This window comes from Patella vulgata, chromosome 1 (genome assembly GCF_932274485.2).
Source record: "Patella vulgata chromosome 1, xgPatVulg1.2, whole genome shotgun sequence".
Lineage (NCBI taxonomy): Eukaryota > Metazoa > Mollusca > Gastropoda > Patellidae > Patella > Patella vulgata.
This window is the reverse complement of record NC_065879.2, coordinates 15,815,346-15,823,811: the sequence shown is the minus strand read 5'-3', so window position 1 is coordinate 15,823,811 and position 8,466 is coordinate 15,815,346.

The following is an 8,466-nucleotide window of genomic DNA, read 5'->3' as shown; positions in this document are numbered from 1 at the left end:
GATCCTTGTGACTTAAACTGTTTAGCCTACTTTGACAATAAATATTAACTAAATCCATGTCAACAAATCAGTCAAACCCGATACTTTTATATAAGTGGAGACATCACCTACTGTCCTATATGTAAATAAAGTAAACAGATCAATGTTATAGATTATCGATTAAGGGATTGGACAGTAGGTAGAATTTCAAAATATGCTCACTGATAATAAAGACCCCAACCAACTTTAAAACACTTTATAATGATTTTGAACAAATAACCGACCTGAAAACTCATGTTTCGATATTTACAAGATACAAAGGGGCGGGACGATTTACCCAATATTACCCAATACAACCCCAATATTACCACATACTATCCAATACTACATAGTGACGCAAAATGGGCATATTACTTCATTGTTTTCAAAATTAGCGAGTTTTAATTACGGGAAATTTACTTCAAATGAGATTATACCGATGTCTGGCTGTTCCATTTGCCTCCCTATATCACCCAAAATAAACAAATAATAACCCAATACGACCAAATACTGATCAAATACTGCCCAATATTATCAATTATAAACCTGTAAAGGTAAATCTCTTTGATATTTTAGGTATATTCGATGCCCGGAATAGACCACCCTCTCTCTCTCTCTCTCTCTCTCTCTCTCTCTCTCTCTATCTATCTATCTCCCTATAAAACATTTAAATGTAGGGCCTATTAAACATGGTATAAATATTAACCATCTTTGAACACTCCGACTGATCTTATAACAATCTTATTGAACTACGAGTATATACTGAATAAGAAGGAGATTCCGTTTGCTATTGCTTTTAACGAAGGGGTCGAAGAAACAGCGTGGGATCTGCTTTTTTTCTGACAATGAGAGAGAGAAATGGGGTTTAACGTCCACTCGACACATACTAGGTCATTTCGGGACTAACACATGGTTTAATTCTATATCAATAATTCGCATCTGCGGTAGGAGGAAACCGGAGGACCCAGAGAAAACCCACGAGGTTGGACAGGAAACCCTACTCTTTGTCACGTATAAGCGGGGAATCGAAACAATCATTTTTCTTGGAAAGCACTTCTAAAATATTATCTATTCTACGATTAAGTGAAATGAAATGAAATGCTGTTTAACGTTCTACTGTTCTGCTCTGTTCTGAAGTCAGGCACACGCCATACAATGCGCTATGAGTGAAATTTTGCCCGGACAACGGTACAACGGTCTACACTCATATCGAATTCCGACTGCAAAGGGATCTTTCACGTGCACGCCAATATGTCCATTCTACGTATAACTGAACACGATAATATAAATGGGGTTTAGTGTCGTGTCAACGCAATACTTCCATTATTTTGAGACTAACATACGGTTATCTTATGTGAAATGAAAGGGGAAAGGAAGGCCTATCCCACCCCCATCCCCTCACAAAAATAACGAACGTTTACCAAAAACCCTAAATTCACTTAAAAATAATCCTTTCTTGGATAAAAACAAAACGCGTTGGTTTTACCGAACTATTTTCTGTCGTCATGATCAACATCGATATTTTTCACAACTATACAAAAACGTTAGTTTTAGATCATATGGTTAAATCTTGGCTTGACTGTGAATGGATGTGGGTGTGGGCGGTGGATTGGGGTGTTTGGGGGCGGGGCGTGACTGAGTGGTCTAACATATCATACAGTCTATCATCGCACGGCCCCCAATTATGCCCCAAACCAACTATAGCACTCACAAGTTTTTCGGAAAAGAACTATAACTACGGAATAGAAGGATTGGTGCACATCAAAATCAAACATAAGACTTAGTCCGGTTCCTACTTGTCAGTGGTCTAGTGGTTATGCCTGCCAGGTCGACAGGTTAAATTTGGTCTAGTCTTGCGGATGGAACACAAACCCGGCGTAAATATCTTACCCAATATTATGCAGAGTCTTCCACATTACAAACACGAATTATAGGTCTATTCAAATCAATTGTGGTGTAGGCTCCTGACATCTAATAGTTAAGATACAGTAAACATTTTGAAAGACCCTGGCTCGCTAGCCTGGCGGTCGGGTGTTCGACCCCTGCATTGGCCGAGAAAGTTTATCTAGATTTCCCGGTGTGGTTCTCCCTTGTCAGTGATGCAGAACGGAGGGCCTGAAAAGGACAGATGTCTAGTCGTTCGGATGGGACGAAACACCGAGGCCCCGCGTATACATTGGTGTGCACGTAAAAGATCCCTTGACAGCAAAAATTCGATATAAGAGTAGGCCGTAGTGCCGCAGTCCGGGCACAATTTCCCGCATAGCACACTGTACGGCGTATGCCCGTCTTCATTAGCCCAGTTCGGAGCAAAACAGTAGGACGTTAAACCCCATTTCATTTCATTTAGATTACCTTATGCTCTGGGACGCTATATGTAATGGTACGCCTTGAAAGCAATACACGGCAATAAATACGTTTAATATGCATTGGTTACATAATGTTAGTAAGAGACCAAGGTCTCTATATTTCTATAGCCCATATCTACGTGGTAGCGAAACAGTGTAAGGTAAGCAGTTCAATCGCTTTTATTTCCAGGTTTCATATGGTGTAAGGTCAAGGAAACAACAGTAATTGCAACAGTTCTACACAGCGAAACAATCACTGATTTGTTTTTTTTTAGAATGCAACTTCTTGTAACGAGTATACATACAATCTAATAGCCCCGTCAGACCGCGGTGGCGTCCTTACAGTGTTGCTACAGCGACGGAAAATGGTCTCAGAGCGCTTCAAGATCGCCGAAACTCAATCTCTGACAGACAATTCAGCCTTGAAAGTCCGACGTTTTCACGTTTTCTATTTGAACGGCAAAACGCGGATACGGATGCGGGTGCGGATACGGATACGTTTATGGATACGGATGTAGTATGAACCGAGCTTTACTCAACGATTAAAACCACGATTTCAATCGTTGCCCGAATCGTGATAGTGGGGACCTAGCATAAGAAGTTTTTCAATATTGACATTTTTTGATAAACTGTGTTAAACAATACACCACCGTATAACTTGACTGTATTTGACACATTGCAGATATTGACTCGTACATGTTTCACACATACATAAGTTGTGCAAGCAGTATATATTCTTTAAATGTCATTTAGTAATTGGAAGACAATCAAATGAAACACTATTTATGGATAACAATTACTATGGTTTATTTCACTGTGACGTTTCAACAAGATTTCATAAGTCGTTATCAGGCAAATATCAACACAAATACATTTTAAAAAATTGAAATAAACCATTGTTATTGTTGTCCATAAATAGTATTGTATTCTTGGATTATGGCCCCTGAATGTACGAAAACTCAGGTTTTTAGCTTGTGGACGCTGTATAGCTAGGTCACAATTTTTATCCCATTTAAAAGAAACGTTTAAATATATCACCGTTACACCATAATGACAATTGAGTTCGAATTGTGTATAAATCGGACGGAAACTGCCCGACAAAATTGCCAATCCCCGCACGCAAATAGTGTAAAAGTATGTAGTACCAATGTTGTGGGACCCGCTAGGGGTTCCGATTTGACAAAACTTGAAATATAGGTTTATATCCCAAAGATCTTAGATCCGTTCGGTATTGGCATGTATCTGACCGTAACTTCGTTAATCATGGCTCCTGATTGTACGAAAAATGTTTTTTGCTTGTGGACACTTTGGTAGTCACTTCCTAAATTATGGCCCCTGATTTTACGAACAAACGCAATTTTATTTGAAATTTCAAACATATCACCGTTACACCATAATTACGATTGAGTTGGAATCTTTCGTGAAAATCGGATAGTGACTATCTGACAAAATGGCCACTCCCTTTTCGCAAATAGTATAATTAGCGTGTAATAGCAAGGTTTTGGATCTTGCAGAGATCACCCTTTCATCCTATTTTGATGAAATTTTAGCATTCTTTCCCTTTACCAGCCCCATTTAACACTGTGATCGATCTTATATACAAAGGAATTATTTTGTGGAGGTGGGATTCAAACTGTATTGTTATACAATATCTGAAATATAGTGTATTAATTCCATCTCTATAAGCATGATAGATGTAACATCTTGTTTGAACGATTTAATTTACTATACATTTCCCTCGTTAATCGTTGCTCCTTTAATTAAAACTTTGATTTTTTTTTCCTTCCTCGTCCAGAAATTCGTTTGATCTTGGTTGGTAAAACAGGAGCTGGTAAGAGTAGACTCGGTAGTAATTTGATGGGTCGAAAAGATATTTTTCCATCTTCCAGTGGTGCTTCATCGACAACAGCGACAGGCACATCTCGTGCAAAATTTCTAGATTCAGAAACTAAACTAGTTGTTATCGACACACCAGGGCTCTTTGATACCAGAAAACCTAACAGAGATACAGCACTGGAATTAGTCAGAAGCATCTGTCTGTCATCACCGGGACCGCATGTGTTTGCCTTCGTAGTACGTATTGGTAAACTAACTGACGAAGAAATTGATGCCTTGGACATTTTGGTTGACGTGTATGAAGAAGAAGTGTATAAACACGTCATTGTTATTTTCACCCGTAAAGATGATCTGAAGGAGGATGGTTTATCAGAAGAGGAATATATTAATACCGCTCCAAACCAGTTCCTTGAATTCTTGAAAAGGGTGAACTATCGCTATGGTTTCATTAATAACTTAGCCAATGGCAATGAATTGAAGTCAGATGTATCTGCAATTATGCGATTACTACATCAGCTCATCCGCACCAACAGCGGTGAATATTACACAAAAGAAATGTATAAAATAGCAGAGGAAAAATTAAATGAAAAACGAAAAGAAATCGAAGACACTTTGAGGAAAAACGGTCAAGATATAACCCCTGACAGTGTAGAACCTATACTTAAAGAAAATATTACCAGGAATAAACAACTTTTAATTTCTATAGCATCTGAGATAGCTTCTTCTGTACTCATTAGAGTGGTTGGCCCAGCTGTAGCTGCAGGGGCATCCGCTGCATTCGGTACAGAAGCAGTTGTAAGTATAGGTGCAGTTGAAACTGTGACTGGATTTGCAGCTGAAACTGCCACTGCGTTTTGGGGAATTTTCAAAGGTAGATTTATGTAACAAAGAACAGTACACCCATATCACAGTCGTGGCTTATGCGTGTATGAAATAGCTTTATTTAACTCTTGTTTCCACCGAAATGCAATATGTTAATTAGCTAATCAGTATTAGATTGCTAGTATTTGTATTCATCTGTACCCAGTTTACTTGATGCATCCTGTATATTTTAATTCGTATATTTAGCTATTAACACCTATTCAGACTGTACAAAGTTTTTCAATATTGATTTGATTTGATAAACTGTGTTAAACAATACACCGCCGTATAACTTGACTGTATTTGACACATTGCAGATATTGACTTGTACATGTTTCACACATACATCAGTTGTGCAAGCAATATATATTCTTTAAAGTCATTTAGCAATTGGAAGACAATCAAGTACAATACAATTTATGGATAACAATTACTATGGTTCATTTCACCGCGACTTTTCAACACGATTTCATTATCAAGCATACTATATCATAACTAATACTTTTTAAAAAATTAAAATAAACCATTGTAATGTTTATCCATTAATAGTGTTGTATTTAATACTTTAAAAAATAAATAAATAAACCATTGTAATTTGTATCCATTAATAGTATGTATTGTATTTGATTGTTTAAGCAACATGATACATCATGATAAAATATAAATAGTATTGTATTTGATTGTTTAAGCAACGTGATACATCATGATAAAATATAAATAGTATTGTATTTGATTGTTGCAATTTCATATTTTTAAGTTATATTTTTAAAATGTATTTAAATTAAGCCTTAAAATAGATGGTATCTATAAACAGTCCTACCTTGTTAAAGAATAATCCTAGTAATAGTATAATTCACTATTCTCAGTTGAGAAATTGGCAAAAATATCATTTTTAACTTCAAATTCAAACGTTTGAAGATAGTTACTCCATGGGGGGAATAGAAAAACAAGGGGGGGGGGGGGGGTAATTGTGTTATTATTTCCGGGGTCAAAGGATTTTTAAGTGGGAGAATAATACCTATGATCGTATAATAGTGAGTTGACAACCTATTGAGCAAAAGACATAGAAATAATTATGTTTGACTTTCTTAGAAAATATGAAATTATCGCTTTAAGCAACGTGATACATCATGATAAAATATAAATAGTGTTTTATTTGAATGTGTAAGCATGATAAAATATAACATGAAATGAAATAAAATGCGGCTTTATGTCCTACTATTTTGCTGCAACTTGGATATTGAAAACGGGCATACGCCATACAGTGTGCTATGAGGGAAATTTGCCCGGACACCGACGCTATGGCCTACTATTATATCGAATTTCAACTGCAAAAGAATCTTTTACGTCAACGCCAATGTGTAGATGAGACCTCGGTTTTTCATAACATCCGGACGACTAGACAGTGACCTCCAGGCTAACGAGCCAGCGTTCTACCTACTTAGCCACCGTGGTTCCCGTGATAAAATATGATACACCATTTAAACTCTGGACCAGCTGGGTGAGTTTAGTGTTGGGCTCGGTGCTCAGTGTTAACGTTACTTAAACAATGTTCAAGAGTTAAATTTATCTACCGGTCTTTCTTTAGGCCTTACATATTATATAAATTATTAATTAGACATTTATTAACATGACGAGACCATAACAACTCTTGATGCCATTGGATGCTCGAGATTGTAACTAAGTTAGAACAATTCAGTCATTTAATGATTTAATTTAAAAATGGATAAGCGAGGCTTAACTTAGAATATACCAGTTCACACATCTTGTCAAACCTACAAATAGTGATAACGTGGCTCAGAATAAAGTAATTTGAATGAAAGTTTTAATATATCATTTCTATTTTTGAACTATATAGCTAGAACGGTCCGCTCTTTATCCAAATAATGTATCTTTAACTTTAAATATCAAATTGGGTATGTGTTCAACCAAACGCATATTTACTACATCATATAACATAGCAACGGGTTATGATCATTCGGCACACAAATATCTTCTATTTCATACTTTGAGAATAGATCTCTGCCCTAAATGGCCACCATATCCAAAAATTAATATACTGTGATACGGTTCTACTCTGTCATACACACAAAGACTAAATAAACTTTTTCAATTTTATTAAATGGAAGCATAATATATATAACAAAATTCGCGAAGTATACTTCGTGTTTTCGACTAAAATCTTAGATTTAGGACTTAAAATGTCTATCATTTAGCTTTGTGTGTGTGTTTTAAGCGGAACTACTGTAGACAGCCAACCTAAGATTGTTATGGGGTTATGATATGTCAATATAAAGTAACAGTTATATAATGTAACCATGCAGTGTTAATAAAATGTTTTAAATTATGTTGTATATATAAGACGCATGATATTGTCTTCAAAAAAGAAACGCATAGTGACATTTCGAAGTCGGTATACCCTCGCTCTACCATCGCCTCGTTGCAACAGGAACCGCGATTCGTCGCTGAACCAAACTGTTCTTCAGCGTTGCTGTGGCCATACCCTGTGTGTCTGAACCCACTGAAGTCGTATTTGACGGTGTCGGCGTCTGGCTCGCATTCCGGTTTTACGTAGGCGTTTATGCACTGTCTAGTCTGAGATCATATGCCGTCCAGGAATTGCTGCTGCAGTAAGGGTCGCTGTTGTGAACCGTTTCCGCAAATGACGTAACCGGATATGACGATCCAGGGCAGGTGGGGTCACCTTTGTTTAGTCTGAGCTTGGGCGGTCACGTGGTGACCTTCGCTGTCGGTACCTATTCCAAAATCGAGAAATGGTACTCAGGAAAACATTCGGCAGCCTAGCTACATCTCTCTGGGATTCACCTGCTTATAACCGACCGATAGCGTTGTTGGGTTGGTATTCGTTCAGGTATGGCATCACTTGGCTTGTTGAGTGTTTACATGTGCTACTGATTTTGAAACCGAGAACCCTGGGATTTTAAAGGCCTTAGATTTGGGTTTCATGCGAAAAGCTTTCGAAGTTGTTAAACTCGTGTGTCTTGGTGCAATTAACCCAAAACAAATTTCGGCAAAAAGTATGACCAGTCACAATTAGTGACCGTACATTTAAAAATAATAATGCATTTCTTTTAACCATACATAAGATTTATGGAAACAGCGATCCCCTTCAAATAAAACAATGATGAAAAATGGGCAGCGCGTTTTCTGTTTTTTTAAGAGTATATATTCTTATTACAATAAACAAATCAAGCTATTTGGATATTTAGAGATAATAGAAAGCCTTATTAAGAATGTTTTATCCGTACCGAGTAATATATTTATATAATGTTAAAGTTGCAATTTCATATTTTTACGTTATATTTTTAAAATTTATTAAAATGAAGCCTTAAAATAGATGGTATCTATAAACAGTCATACCTTGTTAAAGAATAATCCTATT